Source organism: Hypanus sabinus, chromosome 27 (assembly GCF_030144855.1).
Source record: "Hypanus sabinus isolate sHypSab1 chromosome 27, sHypSab1.hap1, whole genome shotgun sequence".
NCBI lineage: Eukaryota > Metazoa > Chordata > Chondrichthyes > Myliobatiformes > Dasyatidae > Hypanus > Hypanus sabinus.
The window spans coordinates 1,347,080-1,368,282 of record NC_082732.1 but is presented as its reverse complement, the minus strand read 5'-3'; the positions used below and the strand labels follow the sequence as shown (position 1 = coordinate 1,368,282).

Below are 21,203 nucleotides of genomic sequence, written 5' to 3'. Positions count from 1 at the left end.
TGTACAGTTCTGGTGACCAAACTACAGAAAATATGTGGTAGGAACAGAAGGGATTCACCTGGAATGGAGGACCATAGTTGTAGGGAGAGATTAGATAGGTTGGGGTTGTTTCACTGGAGCATCGGAGACTGGGTTGAGACCTTATAGAACAGGGGTTCCCAACCTGGGGTCCACAGACCCCTCGGTTAATGGTAGGGGTTTACAATATTAAAAAAAAGCATTAGACACCTGGGTTATAGAGGTTTATAAAATGCTCTCTCATTGGCTTTTATGTTGGCTTTGATTTCTCTTGTTAGCCATAGCCAAGTATCTTGCCTTTAAGATAAATCATCTTCGTTGGGATATATCTATCCTGTGCCTCCTGAATGGCTCACAGAAACTCCAGCCATTGTTGCTCTGCCATCATCCCAGCTAGTGTTCCCTTCCAATCAATTTTGGCCTGCTACTCTCTTATGCCTTGGTAATTCCTTTCACTCCACTGTATTACTAATACATCTGACTTTAGCTTCTTCTCAAATTGCAGGATGATATAATGATCACTGTTCCTTTACCTTAAGCTCTCTAACCAGTCTTGGTTTATTGCACAACACCCAATCCAGAGTAGTTTATCCCCCAGTGGGTTTCACCATGAAAAAGCAATCTCGTAGGCACTCTACAAATCCCCCCCTTGCAATTGATTTTCCCAATCTACCCTGAATATTGAAATTCCTTTATGACTATTGTAACGTTGCCCTTTTGACATGCATTTTCTATCTCCCATTGTAATTGGTAGACTGCATCTTTGCCTCATGTTTGGAGGCCTGTAGCTCTTCCCACAACAATTCTACACCTTCCAATCCTACCTTTTTCTAATGATTTGATTTCATTTTTTACCAACAGAACCATCCCACCTCCTCTGCCTACCCATCTAACCATTCAATAAAATGTGTATCTTTGGATTTTAAGTTCCTGGCCATAATCTTCTTTCAGCCGTGATTCAGTGATGTTCACAATATCATACATGTCAATTTCTAACTGTGCTACAAGTTCATCTACCATATTCTAAATATTTGGTGCATTCAGATATAACATTCACCATGTTGGGTTGAAGGCCAATTTCGGTAGTGCTGCACTCAGTAATTCAATGCAAACAGATGTAGACAATGTGGAAGATGTCCTCCATATGAACTTTCAGAAGAATTTTGTAATGGAAAGTTAGTTAGCAAACATTGTCCTCATGGATTTAAAAGATAACTGGCAGCATGAACTTAATGCTCCGCTTCTTCACATTTTTGAACAAGTCTCGAATGTTCTGAATATTTGGGACATCCAAAAACATTAAAATGACTTGGCGATTTTGTCAGATAGAAAAGGTGAATGTGTAGCTTAGTCAGCTCTGTGCTTTTCTGTCTTTTGGAAAGCAGGAATTCTCTGGACTTTTCTCTGTGACATCACTCATGAGTGAAAGGTCTTGCATTTTTGAATTCAGGCTTACCTACAAGGAAGTTTCACTGTTGGAATACTGATCAGGTAAGTGTGTGATCTAGAAAAGATCGGGTGATAAGCCTCTTGGTGACCTCAGACTCAGGATGAAACCTAGTTGTGAAGGTAATCGATTGAACTTAAGCTCCTTTATGTTTCCCTGTATAATAGAGCAAGATCATCACTCCAAAGATATTCCCAAATATGGCAACGTGTCCACTTAGACTTCTAAAGGATAAAGTTAAAAGCATAAAACAAATCATAAAATCCTTGTAAGCCACTCTAGTACCTTTTGGACAGTGGGAACCAAATTTCACACAGTGAACTCCCATAAATAGTAAAGTGCACTAGAGTAAACTGCCCTGCTTCCTCCCTGTCTGAAAGGGTAGATGTATCTCCAGTTTACCTCCCATATAAAAGATCATCTGTCAGCGTAGCTCCCATTCATTACTGGACCTGGGGTTGGACCCTAATCTCTGTGGAGAGTCTTAAATTCATAGCATCATTATTCCTAGGCAAGAGGACGGCTAACTGACAGTGGCCAACAAAAGCCAGACTTATAATTGTTTGGGTTATAATTACTGGTAATGAGTAATTATAATTATGATTGAACTTAAGCTCCTTTATGTTTCCCTGTATAATAGAGCAAGATCATCACTCCAAAGATATTCCCAAGTGTGGCAACGTGTCCACTTAGACTTCTAAAGGATGAAGTAAAAAGCATAAAACAAATCATTTGTTAACCAATTGGGATAGCTGTTATTCTTTCTTGTGGGTCTGTAAACTAGTGCTGCACGGGCTTTTGAGGAGAAGGTGCGAGGGGGTTTGAAAGAGAAGACGCGATGTTGTAAGCTGGGCAACAGAAAGGACCCCGAGCTGAGGTCCGAGGCCCAGGGTCTTCGGCAAGGAGAGGAGACAAGGACAGATCTGTGTGGAGCATCTGATTGTTGATCCCAGGTGGCGGGTCGAGGAGGTCAGAGGGGATCGAATGGCGGCAAGAAGACCGATGTGTCTGGACACTGTTGAGATAGGCAGCATTTCAATTCTGTCGGGGACCAACTGGTGAGGAAGCGCCAGTCTTGCCCGGAGGAGGTGGGTGAGAGCTGTTTGGAGGCTTTTCTGTGCACCCAGTGTTTCGAGCTGCTTGTGTGGACGTGTGTAGCAACATTGGGCTGGTACCGAATTCAAATGAGAACCGGTGGTGGTACGACCTGGGGGAAGTATCTGAGGGTGAGGCCTTCTTAGTGGACACTCTGAAATACCACGAGGGAAGGGAGTTGACCTCTGAAGACACCTCGGTAAGAGAGAGATTGCGGCGACTAGCCCCTGCAGCCGTGGAAGACGTAGGCAGCGTGTGTTTGGATTATAGGACTCTGAACAAGCGCACTGTCATTGACCAGAATATGGCCCTGAGGGCTGAAGAGGCGGTGGCCTGTCTGAGTGGTGCGAAGTGGTTTAAGGTGCTGGATCTGAGGATTGAATGTTGCCAGATCCCGACGACTGAGGCCGACAAGGAGAAGACGGCCGTTATAGGTCCCCTAGAATTCTTCCGGTCCGAAAAGATGCCACAGGGCATATCCAGAGCCCTTGCAACCTTCCCGAGGGGCATGGAGAAGACCATGGGAGATGTGGGGGTGTTTGGAGTTTTGGCGTATGTGGATGATTGTCTATGGTTTGGATTCACCTTGGGGGACTATGATGCGAGGCGAGTGCCGGAGCCCGGGTGACAAAGAATTAATGAAGTGGAAAACCTGAAAGTTGACCTGGAAGAAGTCATTAAAAAGGAAAAGCTGGAGATAAGTTTAGTAAACACTAAACTGGAGGCTGACCAATCTTTAACGGCTGCTTTTCAGGTCAGGGTGCAAGAAGCTGGTGGAGTAACTGTGTCCCAGATGGAGATGAACATAAAGCGTGAGTCAGAACTGCTGAGACTGTGGCGAGAGTTGGAGGAGTCAGAGGAGAAGCTGATGTCTCAATTGCAGGAGGCTGCAGGAACAGTCCAGGCCAAGTGCTTCCATTTGGAGAACATCAAACAGTAGGTACCGATCGAGGAAATGAGGAAGAATACGGATTCGAAGGATGATCTGCTGGATGTGTGGTACATGCTGCCTTTTGCTAACTTCCCCTTGATTGAGGAAGAGACCTTTGGCCCTTCTCCCACTGAGTCAGGTGTAGTGGAGGGGGATAGCTGTGGTCAGCTTGGGTTACTGCAGGACCCTGAAGGAAAAGAAGCGGGGCCCTGGACATGGGACAGAGGGCTCCAAGTTGCAGTGGGGGCATGAGTGAGAGATTGGGAGAGGAGTTGGCAAGCAGGCCCGAGGTATCCCCAGTTGTATCCAAACCTGAAGGGTTTGGGTGAGGGGGTATGGAGGTCTCGGAGGGTTAGGAAACTCCCAGATTGGTTGGCCTATGTAGCACCTGAGGAACAGGGTGTGAGGACTACTGTTTGGGAAGCAATGTCACTGTTTGTACCTGGATTAGGTTTTTGAGTCTGCAGGAAGGGTTGGCAAGTTATTTAGAAGTCATGAGGACATGATTAAATTTGGTGGGGGGGTTTCTTCTTTTATGTTACTGCTACTAAAATGGCTTCTTTGTTATGTTAAAAGTAAAAATGCTTCTTTGTTATGTTAACTGGTGAGAGAGTACTTTCTCTTGCAGCTTGCTTGGGTTATAATTACTGATAATGAGAATTGTATTCATTTGTTAACCAATTGGGATAGCTGTTATTCTTTCTTGTGGGTCTGTAAGCGAGTGTTGTGCAGAAATTTGAGGAGAAGGCGCGAGGGGGTTGGAGAGAGAAGACACGATGTTGTAAGCTGGGCGATGGAAAGGACCTCGAGCAAGGGTTCAAGGTCCAGGGTCTTCGGCAAGGAGAGGAGACAAGGACAGATTCATGTGGAGCCCCACAAGGCTGTGTACTCAGCCCCCTGCTGTACTCACTGTACACCCATGATTGTGTAGCCAAGTTTACATTGAACTCAATATATAAGTTTGCTGATGACACCAGAATTGTAGGCTGCATCTTGGGTAATGATGAGTCTGCGTACAGAGAGGAAATTAAGAACCTCGTGGCATGGTGCAAAGGCAATAACCTATCCCTCAATGTCAGCAAGACAAAGGAATTGGTTGTCAACTTCAGGAGTAGTGGACCGCATGACCCCACCTACATCGGTGGTGTGCAGGTGGAACATGTCAAAAGCTTTAAGTTCCTTGGGGTGAATATCACAAATGACCTGACTTGGTCTAACCAAGCAGAGTCCACTGCCAAGAAGGGCCACCAGCGCCTTTACTTCCTGAGAAAGCTGAAGAAATTTGGCCTGTCCCCTAAAACCCTCACTAATTTTTATAGGTGCAGTGTAGAAAGCATTCTTTTAGGGTGCATCACAACCTGGTATGGAAGTTGTCCTGTCCAAGACCGGAAGAAGCTGCAGAAGATCGTGAACTTAGCCCAGCACATCACACAAACCAATCTTCCATCCTTGGACTCACCTTACACCGCACGCTGTCAGAGCAGTGTTGCCAGGATAATCAAGGATAAGTCCCACCCAGCCAACACACTTTTTGTCCCACTTCCCTCCGGGAGAAGGTTCAGGAGCATGAAGATACGTACGGCCAGATTTGGGAACAGCTTCTTTCCAACTGTGATAAGACTGCTGAACAGATCCTAACCCAGATCTGGGCCGTACCTTCCAAATATCTGGACCTGACTTGCACCACCGTACTTTCCCTTTTCTATTTTTTAATTATGATTTATAATTTAATTTTTTATTATATTTACTTTGATTTGTACTTCAGGGAGTGCGAAGCGCAGAAACAAATATCACTGGGATGATTGTATGCTCTAGTATCAATTGTTTGGTGACAATAAAGTATTTGTATTGTGTTCGTTGACCACCGTTGTTGGTCCCAGGCGGTGGGTCAAGGAGATCAGAGGGGATTGAATGGTGGCAAGAAGACTTCGTTAACTGAGTTCCAACGGGTTGTGCACAAAGTGGTTGGATTTTGATAAGTTTGGCACCTTTCACTTTTCCTTTTATATTGTATCTCTATTAAGTACATGGTTCCAGTAAGATCTATAAAGTGTAATCATTTAATTGCAAATGGTGCACTGTCTGTTATTTGGCAGGGTGGGGATCTACACAGCATCTACACAAGCTGATGGCCCAGTTTGGCAGGGCCGACGGCTGCTCCCCCAAGACGGAAGGCTTACCGGGAGGCTACACAGTCTGTAAAATGTTTACTGTAACCACCTTAAGCAGAGCTTGGGCCCCTTGTATTTGCCATAGAGTTATAGAATCATGAGGAAATACAGCATTAATACAGGTCCTTCGGCCCCACACATCCATCCCAACCACTTTCCCATCCTATTGCTTGTGTTTTGGCCCATATCCCTCTATGCTCACCCCTCCATGTACCTATCCAAGTGCTTCTTAAATATTATGGTACCTGTCTTGGTCACTTCCTCCGGCAGTTTGCTTCACGCATTCACCCTCTGTGTGTTAACTTTCCAGGTCCCTTTTAAATCTTTTCCCTCTCACCTTAATTCTATGCCCCATGGATTCCAGAAATATCCACCTTAGCTATGCCCCCCATGCCCCCATGATTTTATAAAGTTCTGTAAGATCGCCCCTCATTTTTCTACACTCCAATCTAGTTGGCCAACCTCTCCCTATAGCTCAGGCCCTCTAGCACTGGCAACGGTCTTGCAAATCTTTTTGCCATTCTTTTCAGTTTAGCCACTCCTCTCTTATTACAAGGTCACCACAATGGTACACAATGCTCAACTGTGGCCTCACCAAAAATGTATATGACTGCAGCATAATGTCCCAACTCAATGCTTTGACTGGTGCTAATGACCATCTGAAGATAGTCATGTTGATTTGGGGTCAGATAATCTGTAAAGCTGACGTGGTCAGACCTTCTTCATTTTCCAAGTAAATTCTCACCCATTCCAAACCTGTCCACAGGACTCTTGTTAATGGCAAGGCAAGCAGCTGGGTGTTAAAAAACCATGACAGATACTTACAGCTTGCATGTGGAATGATAACCTGTAGATCCAGTAGTGAACAGTCCCTCATGTCTAAGACCAAAAGTTATCCCTATGTCAACTCAGTTGAACAAGTTCTTTGGAAACACTCACAATTCTCTCTGTGAGAACTTCCTGTCAAAATGTTGGCTGCCATACAACCTACACAGAAACATTAGTTTACTGGCTGGAAGATAATTTGAACTGCCAGGGATTGTGCAAAATGTTCTATAAATGGTGAGTTGTTCTTTTATTTTCTTTTGAGGATAACTTTCATGTGGAGAAAGAACTTTACTGAAAGCACCAGGCCATTTCACAACTCATTGATTGCTCACTTGTTCCTTTGGTGTTGTCTCACCTGGGTGAGTTTTATGATTGGAAAATTAAATGGGTTGCTGTGTTAGTGAGCAAGGTGTTCCCACTAGTAACAGCAATTGGCCTAAAGTGTACGCTGTGTACTGGTTGATCATGAAGAGGAACTGATGTCACCTGACAACACTGGGCACCGCCTGGCCCGGCTTTGTTTACACAAAGGAAGAAGCAAATGTGTGTCCTGAATAAATTAATGCCACAATTGTTTGTTGGACAAGTTACAAACGCTTGAAGTAATATTGAGGTTGTAGATTCGGACAAGGATGTTACTGGGACTGGAGGGCTTGAGATAAGGAGAGACTAGGACTGTTTTCCCTGGAGCAAAGCAAGCTGAGGGATGACCTTACAGAGGGATATAACATTTTGAGATTCGTAGATATGTTGGAGGATTAATCTCTATCCAAAAAGTTCTACACCCTCTAGTTTTAAGCGAATCTAAAACCAAAGGGTACAGGTTTAAGGTGAGAGAGGGAGGATTTAAAAGAGAACTGAAGGAAAACTTTTCCCATTCAAGTGTAATCTGTATATGAAACAACTTGCCAGGGGAGGTGGTAAAGGCGGGTACAATTACAACATTTGGACAGATACATATGTAGAAGTGCATATTTCCAAATGCAGGCAATGGGGCCAGTAGGGATATGGGTTAGCAGAGATGAGTTAGGCTCAGGGCCCTGTTTCCATGATAACTCAATGACTCAAGATTGAAGAATATGTGTGTAGGCATTACCTGTGTAACCCTGAGGTTCTGTCAGCTACGTAAGTCTAAGGAAGACAGTCCCTGGCCCCACCAAATGTATGAGACTGAGGTGCTAAACCTCCTGTTTGTGTGGATGCTGTGTGATGTGTTACCAATTCATAAGGAATACAAATACCTACCCCACTCAACACGCATGCATTCGCAACCAATAATGCTGTGGATGCATACCATCACTCAACCCTGGCAGCCACCATATCCATGTATCATAATTGCTTTACTGGACAATAGTTTAGCATAGACAACCCACTGGTTCAGTGCTCAGGGCAATCACACAGCATCCAACAAAATCAATCCGGAACGATACCCCCCACAATTGTAAACCTCAGGTTCTGTCAGCTGTTTAAGTCTAGGGAAGACGGTCTCACCCCACCAAGCATATGAGATTGAGATGCAAAACCTCCCATTTGTGTGGATGCTGCGTGATGTGTTACCCTGTTACAAATCAGTACCACAAAGTAACAGACAGTAAACCATATGCAATTAAATGATTTTGTTTTATAATTCTTAATTTGACTAAAGGGTTAGTAAAGTAAAACAAAAGAACAGGGCCCTTTTTAATGAAATAATCAAATGGTGCACAAGTTGAAGCTCATGGCTTTCCTTCTGCTGGTCCTCCATCAATTCCCCTAGACTTTGTCAACTCCCAGCCCCACTCCAAGACCAATTCTTTCTGGAGTCTACGACCTCTCCTTTCTGACATCTTCTCTCTACATCTTCCACTGAACCAAAGACCCAGATCACCTCAGTCAGAGGCACACAAAAAAAAAACACTCTCTTCATGGAAGGGCACACATTCCAAAGCCCCCGTTATCTCCAGCCATAACCCAAAACATTGATGCTGCAGAGAAACCATTACATTAGCAGGGCTTCCACAGTAAAAAACATTACATTTACAGTGAAACCTTTCCCAGGGATGGAAGATCACATGCATGGAAGATTAGGCTTTGATGTAAGTTCCCAGACAAGTCACAAGAGATTCTTCAGATGCTGAGAATCTTGAGCAGCACACGCAAAATGCTGGAGGAGCTCATCAGGTCAGGAAGTATCTACGGAGGGAAATAAACAGAGAATGATTAGGGCTGAGACTGTTCATCAGGGCTCCATCAGAACTTGAGCAGGGCATCAGCCTTACGTCAGCATGGAGGCTGTGGAATACAACTCACTGAACACATTTAACCAAAGAAGTTTGAATCTGTCAGCCTGTAAATTGCAGGGAAATAGATGGCTGTGAGAGTAATGTCCTAATTCCCATGAGAAGACATTCTGAGAATTTGCAATGATCAGAATTATCATTACCTGTCTTCAGGTATCATTACATTCCCCAAAATAAATTATTGCTTTCACAATGATCCATTGGTGCTGTGTTATTGAATGCAGCGTCTGATACAATGAAGCATCAGAAATTGTTCCACATGGTACACACAATTCTTAAAGCCACCTTTACATGAAACATTACTTTTTCAGAAAATTGCATCTTGCACCCTCCCTTGCATTGTGTAGTGTAAAAGACTGTAATGCCATTTGCTGATCTGAGTTATTATTCAAACAGAAGATAAAAGATAAAAGAAGATTGAGCTGATAATACAATGAAGAATGAGTAAAAACCCATTATCTCCCAGTCCTTATTCTTTGCACAATAAATAAATTAAGTGTATTTGACAGTATCTTATCTCTGAAACGACAGCTACTGGAAATGCATTTAAACTTCAATATCATTATTGCTAAAAATATTTCTTTTGAAGTTTGAAATAACTTGCAACTACTTAAAATTAATGTGAATTACTTATCCCATAGAGCTTCTTGGATGCTATGCAGAGAAGGCCAACATCAACAGCTGTGGGAGGAGGAGTAGAGGAGTAGAGGTACAGTAACAGAGCCTTTTGCTCACTGAACAGAAATTTCGTGATACAGAAACTGCAGGTATTGATTTTAATGCATACAGTAACAATTTGTTGGAGGAACTCAACAAACAAACAGCATCCACAAGGAGAGAGGAACTGCTGATGTCGGGGAAATCACCTTCTATTAAAATTGGTGCAACGTCTGAGATCCATTGTGTTGAATAACAATTGAGAGGCTGGATTTGGAATGATCATGGTTCTATTTAATGTTATTAATTACATTTGGTTTTAGGTAGGTTTATTGTTATTTATTTTAAAGACAATACAACAAATTGCATTAATTTTAATAGTTCCAAGATTGAGAACACACCAAATGATAAGGAAAGTCATTTAATTTGCCTGCTAAACCATGTGACAAGGTTCCACATGGTAGGCTTATTCAGAAAGTCAGAAGGCATGGGATCCAGGGAAGTTTGGTCAGGTGGATTCAGAATTGGCTTGCCTGCAGAAAGCAGAGGGTTGTGGTGGAGGGAGTACATTCAGATTGGAGGGTTGTGACTAGTGGTGTCCCACAAGGATCTGTTCTGGGACCTCTACTTTTCGTGATTTTTATTAACGACCTGGATGTGGGGGTAGAAGGGTGGGTTGGCAAGTTTGCAGATGACACAAAAGTTGGTGGTGTTGTAGATAGTGTCGAGGATTGTTGAAGATCACAGAGAGACATTGATAAGATGCAGAATTGGGTTGAGAAGTGACAGATGGAGTTCAACCTGGAGAAGTGTGAGGTGGTACACTTTGGAAGGACAAACTCCAAGGCAGAGTACAAAGTAAATGGCAGGATACTTGGTAGTGTGGAGGAGCAGAGGGATCTGGGGGTACATGTCCACAGATCCCTAAAAGTTGCCTCACAGGTAAATAGGGTAGTTAAGAAAGCTTATGGGGTGTTAGCTTTCATAAGTCGAGGGATAGAGTTTAAGAGACACGATGTAATGATGCCGCTCTTTAAAACTCTAGATAGGCCACACTAGGAGTACTGTGTCCAGTTCTAGTCACCTCACTATAGGAAGGATGTGGAAGCATTGGAAAGGGTACAGAGGAGATTTACCAGGATGCTGCCTGGTTTAGAGAGTATGGATTATGATCAGAGATTAAGGGAGCTAGGGCTTTACTCTTTGGAGAGAAGGAGGATGAGAGGAGACATGATAGAGGTGTACAAGTTATTAAGAGGAATAGACCGAGTGGACAGCCAGCGCCTCTTCCCCGGGGCACCATTGCTCAGAACAAGAGGACAAGGCTTTAAGGTAAGGGGAGGGAAGTTCAAGGGGGATATTAGAGGAAGGTTTTTCACTCAGAGAGTGGTTGGTGCATGGAATGGAGTCAGTGGTGGAGGCACATACACTAGTGAAGTTTAAGAGACTACTAGACAAGAATTTAAGGTGGGGGGTTATATGGGAGGCAGGGTTTGAGGGTTGGCACAACATTGAGGGTTGAAGGGCCTGTAATATGCTGTATTATTCTATGTTCTATGCAGTGGTAACTTTTTCATGGTGGGTGCTAGAGAAAGTTTCATTATTTGGACTTCCTGATTTCATTCCTCAAATACATAGACCAAAATGGAATCATGTCCTTGTGCAGTTGTTAATGACAGTTCAGGTTTTGTGATGGTTTGAAAATAAGGTGGAATTCTCAGAGTTAAATATGATAAACTCGGACTAGAATGGCAGAGATGGCCTGTTTCCATGCTGTAATTGTTATATGTTATATGTTATAAACTTAGGCTAGTTTTTTTTCTGGCATACACCCTATTTAGGACATGTCATCAGACCATCCACCAGGAAGCGTAATACATAAAGTTAACTGAAGGAAAATTCTTTATCCATTTCATTAGCAGTTCCATTTCTCCCTTTTTCTGAATTTATATGTGACTATCAAGATCAACATTTTTCTATGATCAGAACTATCATCTTAGATAACTACATCCAAGTGTTAAAGGTGGCCGGGACCAAATTCAGCTTGCAACTGAGTATTCCATGGCACTAAGTACTCTACATGCAATATCTATACAGTTCCAAATCACCCCGAGTAGTTATGTACACAGCTTTAACACAATGTGCATTGAATAGAATGTAATGCACTCAGCTCAATGGAGCATAGAGTTCAATTTTCCTGAAAACTGCTAGGTGCTAACTTGATGTAAACCTTATTAGTTTGCTTCCTATATGATGTAGAGTAGTCTGCAACCAATTTTATGAGTGTGCTCCCAAAGTTTGTGTAGTCACTTTCAGTAGAATCACCTTTATTACACAGTGGAACAATAGCGTTTACTGAACGAAGCAAGTCATTGGCTGTTGAACGCTGAACGTTATGAGGTAGGTTCCTGAATTCAGCTTGCATTTGAGTATTCCATAGCACTGAGTACTCTACATGCAATATCCATACAGTTCCAAATCACCCCAAGAACTTATGTACAGAGCCTTAACACAAAATGGATTGAATAGAATGTAATACATTGAGCTCAATGGAGTGTACAGTTCAATTTTGCTGAAAACTACTATGTGCTAACTTGATGTAAAGCTTATAATTTTTCTCACCATATGATTAAGAGTCATCTGCAAACAATTTTATGAGTGTACTACCAATGCTCCAGAAGTTACATTCAGTAACATCACCCTTTCTACACTGTGGAACATTAGCGTTTACTGAACTAAAGCAAGTCATTGGCTGTTGCACGCTGAACGTTATGAGGTAGGTTCCTGAATTCAGCTTGCAGTTGAGTATTCCATAGCACTGAGTACTCTACATGCAATATCTATACAGTTCCAAATCACCCCAAGTAGTTATGTACAGAGCCTTGACACTAAATGCATTGAATAGAATGCAATGCATTGAGCTCAATGGAGTGTACAGTTCAATTTTGCTGAAAACTACTAAGTGCTAACTTGATGTAAAGCTTATAATTTTACTCACCATATGATTAAGAGTAGTCTGCAAACAATTTTATGAGTGTACTACCAATGCTCCAGAAGTTACATTCAGTAACATCATCCTTTCTACACTGTGGAACATTAGCGTTTACTGAACTAAAGCAAGTCATTGGCTGTTGCACTCTAAACGTTATGAGGTAGGTTCTTGAATTCAGCTTGCAACTGAGTATTCCATGGCACTAAGTACTCTACATGCAATATCTATACAGTTCCAAATCAGTCGAAGTAGTTATGTACAGAGCCTTAACACAAAATGCATTGAATAGAATGTAATGCATTGAGCTCAATGGAGTGTACAGTTCAATTTTGCTGAAAACTACTAAGTGCTAACTTGATGTAAACCTTATAATTTTACTCACCATATGATTACGAGTAGTCTGCAAACAATTTTATGAGGGTGCTCTCAAAGTTTGTGAAGTTACTTTCAGTACAATCGCCTTTATTACACAGTGGAACTATAGCGTTTACTGAATGAAAGCAAGTCATTGGCTGTTGCACGCTAAACGTTATGAGGTAGGTTCTGGAAGTCAGCTTGTATTTGAGTATTCCATAGCACTGAGTACTCTACATGCAATATCTATACAGCTCCAAATCACCCCAAGTAGTTATTTAGAGAAACAACACTAAATGCATTGAATACAATGTAATGCATTGAGCTCAATGGAGTGTACAGTTCAATTTTGCTGAAAACTACTAAGTGCTAACTTGATGTAAACCTTATAATTTTACTCACTATATGATGTAGAGTAGTCTGCAACCAATTTTATGAGTATACTACCAATGCTCCAGAAGCTACATTCAGGAACATCACCCTTTCTACACTGTGGAACATTAGCATTTACTGACTAAAGCAAGTCATTGGCTGTTGCACTCTAAACGTTATGAGGTAGGTTCTTGAATTCAGCTTGCAACTGAGTATTCCATGGCACAGTACTCTACATGCAATATCTATACAGTTCCAAATCACCCCGAGTAGTTATGTACACAGGTTTAACACAAAGTGCATTGAATAGAAATAATGCTTTCAGCTCAATGGAAGATAGAGTTCAATTTTCCTGAAAACTGCTAGGTGCTAACTTGATGTAAACCTTATTAGTTTGCTTCCTATATGATGTAGAGTAGTCTGCAACCAATTTTATGAGTGTGCTCCCAAAGTTTGTGTAGTCACTTTCAGTAGAATCACCTTTATTACACAGTGGAACAATAGCGTTTACTGAACGAAGAAAGTCATTGGCTGTTGAACGCTGAACGTTATGAGGTAGGGTCCTGAATTCAGCTTGTATTTGAGTATTCCATAGCACTGAGTACTCTTCATGCAATATCCATACAGTTCCAAATCACCCCAAGTACTTATATACAGAGCCTTAACACAAAATGGATTGAATAGAATGTAATACTAATGCTCAATGGAGTGTACAGTTAAATTTTGCTGAAAACTACTATGTGCTAACGATGTAAAGCTTATAATTTTACTCACCATATGATTAAGAGTAGTCTGCAAACAATTTTAGGAGTGTACTACCAATGCTCCAGAAGTTACATTCAGTAACATCACCCTTTCTACACTGTGGAACATTAGCGTTTACTGAACTAAAGCAAGTCATTGGCTGTTGCACTGTAAACGTTATGAGGTAGGTTCTTGAATTCAGCTTGCAACTCAGTATTCCATGGCACTAAGTACTCTACATGCAATATCCATACAGATCCATATCACCCCGAGTAGTTATGTACACAGTTTAACACAAAATGCATTGAATAGAAAGTAATGCTTTCAGCTCAATGGAGCATAGAGTTCAATTTTCCTGAAAACTGCTAGGTGCTAACTTGATGTAAACCTTATTATTTTGCTTCCTATATGATGTAGAGTAGTCTGCAACCAATTTTATGAGTGTGCTCTCAAAGTTTGTGAAGTTACTTTCAGTACAATCACCTTTATTACACAGTGCTGCAGGAAGGCAAGTCATTGGCTGTTGCATGCTGAACATTGTGAGGTAGGTTCCTGAATTCAGCTTGCATTTTAGTATTCCATAGCACTGAGTACTCTACATGCAATATCTATACAGTTCCAAATCAGTCAAAGTAGTTATGTACAGAGCCTTAACACAAAATGCATTGAATAGAATGTAATGCATTGAGCTCAATGGAGTGTACAGTTCAATTTTGCTGAAAACTACTAAGTGCTAACTTGATGTAAACCTTATAATTTTACTCACCATATGATGTAGAGTGTCTGCAACCAATTTTATGAGTGTACTACCAATGCTCCAGAAGCTACATTCAGGAACATCACCCTGTCTACACTGTGGAACATTAGCGTTTACTGAACTAAAGCAAGTCATTGGCTGTTACACTCTAAAAGTTATGAGGTAGGTTCTTGAATTCAGCTTGCAACTGAGTATTCCATGGCACAGTACTCTACATGCAATATCTATACAGTTCCAAATCTCCCCAATTAGTTATGTACAGAGCCTTATTACAAAATGCATTGAATAGAATGTAATGCATTGAGCTCAATGGAGTGTACAGTTCAATGTTGCTGAAAACTACTAAGTGCTAACTTGATGTAAACCTTATAATTTTACTCACCATATGATTTAGAGTAGTCTGCACCCAATTTTATGAGTGTGCTCCCAAAGTATGTGTAGTTACTTTCAGTAGAATCACCTTTATTACACAGTGGAACTGTTGCGTTCACTGAACGAAAGCAAGTCATTGGCTGTTGCACGCTGAACGTTATGAGGTAGGTTCCTGAATTCAGCTTGCATTTGATTATTCCATTGCACTGAGTACTCTACATGCAATATCTATACAGTTCCAAATCATCCCAAGTAGTTATGTACAGAGCCTTAACACTAAATGCATTGAATAGAATGCAATGCATTGAGCTCAATGGAGTGTACAGTTCAATTTTGCTGAAAACTACTAAGTGCTAACTTGATGTAAAGCTTATAATTTTACTCACCATATGATTAAGAGTCATCTGCAAACAATTTTATGAGTGTACTACCAATGCTCCAGAAGTTACATTCAGTAACATCACCCTTTCTACACTGTGGAACATTAGCGTTTACTGAACTAAAGCAAGTTATTGGCTGTTGCACTCTAAACGTTATGTGGTAGGTTCCTGAATTCAGTTTGCAACTGAGTATTCCATGGCACTGAGTACTCTACATGCAATATCTATCCAGGGGTCAGCAACCTTTACCACTGAAAGAGCCACTTGGACCCGTTTCCCACAGAAAAGAAAACACTGGGAGCCGCAAAACCCTTTTGACATTTAAAATGAAATAACACTGCATACAACATTTTGTTTTGCCTTTATGCTATGTATAAACAAACTATAATGTGTTGCATTTATGAAATTGATGAACTCCTGCAGAGAAAACAAAATTACATTTTTGCATGCAACAAAAACATTTTGAACTCCGAAAAAAAGACGTTGGGTTGAAGGTTACTTTTAAGTTAAATACTCAACGTGTATTTGAGTCCTTCTTGTATTTATGAAAAACGCCAAACTTAAATTTGCCGCCAGCAGCAAACCAAAAATAACGTCAGCCAGCTGTCAACCTGAAAAATAAAAAGGAGTATTTCACTGAACAATGAAAACATATGAATATACGTAAAATAATAGGCAATTAAAATATTTATCATACTTGGTCAGGTTGACTCACACCTGACAATGTAGTCGTATTCAGTAGGGATGGATCGATGCTTAGGGGAGTGACTGGGAAGGATAATGTGTTTTTTTTTCTCTCTGAACTCACAGAAGCGTTTCCCAAACGATGTTTGCATTGCGATGATTGCAGAATGTAAATACTCCGAATTTATCATGTCGTGACCTTGTTTGAACTCTCTCAAATTGGGGAAGTGAGACAATGTGCCTTTCTGTAAATCTCTGGCAAGCACTGTCAACTTGCGCTCAAATGCCAAAACATCCTCCAACATGTGCAGGGCTGTACGTCCTTACCCCTGAAGAGCTGTGTTCAGCGTGTTCAGGTGCGCTGTCATGTCTACCATGAAGTGTAGCTTTTCCAGCCACTCAGGCTGTTCCAGCTCAGGAAAGTTGAGCCCTTTGCTGCCCAGGAAAGTTTTCACTTCTTCCAGACATGCGACAAAGCGTTTCAGCACCTCCCCTCTGGACAGCCAGCGATAAAAACACGTTGTAGCGGTGTGCTACACGCAGTCAGTAAACTGCAGTCAAAGATAGCTTTTTTCGAACTAAACAGCCTTGCTTTTCAGCCTCCCTCAACCCGCCCCCCATGGGCGCGGATGCTGCAAAAGACACGTACTCACAAACCCCCGTAGGCTATCTCCCTTAGCCTGAATGCTGGCTAATTGTGAGCCGGTTCGGATGTGTCAGGAAATGGGTCGCCACAATGTCTTATTTAGATTGTACAAGATCACCATAATCTTCAAATTTAGAATTACATTTCAAAAACTAACAAACTAACATAAAATACATTTTAATTAAATACTGACCAATTATTTCCCAAAGCAACAGGTAGCCGCAGCACAGACATAAAAGAGCCACATGTGGCTCCAGAGCCGCGGGTTGCCAACCCCCGTACTAGGGGGATAGATGGAATACTCTGTTCCTTTGGTGTGCCATAGGCCAGCCTATGTGTAAGTTTCCTGACCCTTTGAGACCTCCTTATCCCACCTTCAGCTTCAACCATCCCTTGTATCCTTCCTGTCCACTAGAGGGTGCCTCCCCTATCTATCTCTCATGTCTTCCAGTGTGTTACGAACCCCGTAACTGGGTTACTTACCAGTAAAGATAAAGTTGGAGTCTGGTGATACTATTTTTAACAGTACTTATTAGTAAAAATACACAAAAATAATATCAATGCAAATATACAGATAATATGTCGTCAATACTAAACCTAAAAGTGCGGGTATAATAATAATCAATAAGCTCTATCATTGTCTGGAGGATAATGAATTGTCTGATGGAAATCTAAAGTTAATTTCAGTTCATACAGGCTGCCATCGTTTGTTTGTCGCTGTGATGCAATTGTTGGAGAGAGAAAGAGAGATAGAAGAATGGGAACAGTTACCACTAAGTGTTTTGCCAACCTTCCTTTATGATTTCGATCCGTCAGTGTCTCGTTGTTGTGGCCGTTCAAGTGTGACCTCTCCTTTAGCTAAACCATTCTTTCGTGATGAGCCCACCACCCAGGCAAGGGAGGACACACACGAGCTCTCACCGACTTCGCTATAAAACGCTGTCACTGGATTTCTAGCGTTTCTCCTGGTGCGTCTAAGGGGTGCTCTCCAGACCCTCTTTTATCCTCACTCACGGGGTCTCAGATGTCAATCAGGTTGGGATGATGCAATCCCTCAACCAGACCACTCTGGTTGTCCCCTGAGGGGTTTCAATGAATAGTACAGTACTCAATACACAATTCCTTCTCCAAGAGACAACAGCAGTAATCAGTGGTTCCGTTCCGCTTATGTCAGGAGATATTCCACCTGGTTGTGTATTCTGTGTCTCTCTCTCTCATTTCCTGGGTATGATGTATATCTCTCTCATTTCCTGGGTCTCAGACCCGAAATAATAGTGATCTTGCGATTCTCAAAAAGGAGGGGGCGACTTTGCACCCTTTGGCCCCTCAGAGTTGCTCCACATTCATAACAAGTGGCTCAGGTCCTCTTGCTCAGGCTGAACATCTTCAGCCTCGGCTGGTACCAACCGGCAAGACCCCTCTTGGAAAGGGTTGTCCTCGGTTGTTCTAATAACATGGCAAGTACTCTTGGAGTAACCATCAGACTTGTCAGTAGAAAAGACATCTTTGTATCACAACATTCTCTCAGTTTATCTTTTTTTTTCATTCCTCAGACATTCTGGCAAATTTGGGGGTTCCTGTCTCTCTAGCTACTCCTCCAGGACCTAACATGACAGAATTAGACAGGGTGTACCACACCGCTCCCCGTTTCTGCTCATCATCCTGCTTAGGAGGAACTTGCACCTCTTCAAAAGCAACTCTGAACACAGGGTGAATGGACAAGGTTTTCAAAAAGTTCTCTCCATTCTTCTCCTTGCATGCTCCCGCAAACCTTCTCACAAGAAAGAGTCTCCACCCTTTGTAACCGGATCCGGGTAAACCAATACTGTTGTGTCAATAGTCTCAGTTACTCCAACTTCTGCTTCTGAAAACTCCAGCTTCAATGACAAGTAACCATCGTAGGAGTACTCATCAGTACTAAGCCCCCAAATCTTAAGTTACTGAGTGGCATCAATGGTAAATACATCAAATACTGGTTGTAAGAGGGTCTATAAAGCAAAGTAGCTTGAGAAACCATGTCAAGTATGGCTCCAGCATAAACACCTTCAATCCGTATGGATTGATCAGAGCTTGATCCCACTAAACCTTCAGGAATAGTGTGTTGTACTTTAGTATTTCCCTTGATACATTGATAGGAACATATCCTCTCCGAACCACCAGCTCGTTCCTTTACTGTGTCCCTCCGTAGTTTTTAATCTCTTTTCTTCACTGTTTGGTTAACTGCTGATTTACTTTTCAAAGACTTTCTTGTCCTTCACACTCCAGCTTGAAATGCCCATCTTCTCCATGGTTGTAATAGAAAATACTGATTATTTCCCTGGCCAAGGGACCCCACTCAGTAGCAGGCTTTACGCTGGTACATCCCACCAGTGGCTCTGGCTTCCTATCAGCTTTGTCGCAGTACCAACCATTATCATCCAAACTACCTCAGCCTCAGATCTTTCATGATGTCCTGTAAAACCCCTGCTTGTGAGGTGTCAGGGGTCGCTTTAGCAACAGAGGGTACAACCAAGGACTTCGCCCTGCTGACAGAGGCCTCCTGCTCCTCCATCGCATTTTCCTCCTCTAACTTCTGAGTAACTCGGTAAAAGATGGAGGAGGGCGCACCTTGCAGGTCTTTTCGAATATGTAGAGCAATCACGTTGTGTGACAGCATGCCCTTCACAACTTGCTCCATCCTCAAGCAATTTCTCTCAGACAGTTGAATGCCCCCTTTGTGGCTCCAGTAGTGCAGCAGCTTCTTCAACCTGAAAATGCAGGCAGATAACTTCTCTTCTTCCTCTTGAACTATGTGCCCTAAACTTCAACCTAAGATCAGCTGCACTTCTAGCAGTGCCAAAAGCACCTTCCAGAATTTGCAGACAATTAGATGACGTTAAACATAGAAACATATAGCACAATACAGGCCCTTTGGCCCACAATGCTGTGCTGAACATGATATTGCTAATGGATTTTCTGCCTTGAGGAACCTCACTATGTCAGCTACCGGGTCCTTTAAGCTTTACAAGTCTCTGTATTTTCCATATTACCTGAGCACTGCCACTCATCCAGTAACTGAGATGTCTGCTCAGCCCAGGCTTCATATTCTTCTTCCCCATCAGGTGTAGCCTTGACCACAGAGAACACCCGCAGCCTACAATAACTTTGGCTCTTTGCAGATATACTTCTGCATTTATCAGCCTATGATGTAATAGGCAAAACGAGCTCAGAAGTTAAATCAGCTGCTGAAGGACTCATTTGACCTTTCACATCAGACAATTCCTTCCCCTCACTTGGCCTTGGCCTTTTCTCCTTGGAGCGATGGAGGATGAGAAGTGACCTGATAGAGGTGTATAAAATGATGAGAGGCATTGATCATGTGGATAGTCAGAGGCTTTTTCCCTGGGCTGAAGTGGCTAGCACAGGAGGGCACAGTTTTAAGGTGCTTGGAAGTAGTAACAGAGGAGATGTTGGGGTAAGTTGTTTTATGCAGAGGGTGGTGAGTGCATAGAATGGGCTGCCAGCAATGGTGGTGGAGTTGGAAATGCTAGGGTCTTTCAAGAGATTCCTGGAAAGGTACATGGAGCTCAGAAAATTAGAGGGCTATGGGTAACCCTAGATAATTTCCAAGGTAAGGACATGTTGGGCACAGCTTTGTGGGATGAAGGGCTTGTATTGTGCTGTAAATTTTCTGTGTTTCTATAATTCACCATCCTGAATGGTTGACACAACATTCCTAAGTTGAACAATATAGCCGCTTATCTTTAGCTCAAACCCATACAGGCTAAAAACAGAACAGCTCGCTCTTACAGAACAGTGAAAATGAAAAACTGTGGGATAGAGTAAGAATCTTAAACACTATAGTTTACCATTATGTTAATGAATACAAACATATCAAAGAATGCTGGTGGAATTTAGCAGTTCAAGAAGAGTCCATGGGGCTCAATATTTCATAGAACAGAAATCTACAGCACATTACAGGCCCTTCAGCCCACAATGAGCCAACCATGTAACCTACTGTAGAAACTGCCTAGAATTACCCTACCACATAGCCTTCTGTTTCTCTAAGCTCCATGTACCTATCCAAGAGTCTCTTAAAAGACCCTATTGAATCTGGCTCCACCACTGTTGCCAGCAGTGCATTCCACACACCAACCACTCTGTGTTGTCTTAACCCTGATATCCCCTGTGTACCTACATCCAAGCACCTTAAAACTATGCCCCCTTGTTAGCCATTTCAGCCCTGGGAAAAAGCCTCAGGCTATCTACATGATCAATGCCTCTCATCATCTTACACAGCTTTATCAGACCAGCTCTCATCCTCCATCACTCTAAGGAGAAAAGGTCAAGTTCACTAAACCTATTCTCATAAGGCATGTTCCCCAATCCAGGCAACATCCTTGGAAATCTCCTCTGCACTCCTTCCATAGTATTCTCCTCCTTCCTGTAGTGAGGTGACCAGAACTATGCATAGAACTCCAAGTGGGATCTAACTAA

General features: G+C 42.2%; 1 long non-coding RNA gene across 2 annotated transcripts in view; it reads left to right on the top strand.

The window, feature by feature from the left end:
* The window catches only part of LOC132381969 (uncharacterized), a 48,813-nt gene that overhangs the window by 12,829 nt on the left and 14,781 nt on the right, over nucleotides 1-21,203 (top strand). For both annotated transcript variants that reach the window (XR_009508154.1, XR_009508153.1), the window contains exon 2: nucleotides 9,411-9,478. This is a non-coding gene — a long non-coding RNA (uncharacterized LOC132381969). The remainder of the gene's footprint in view (nucleotides 1-9,410; nucleotides 9,479-21,203) is intronic.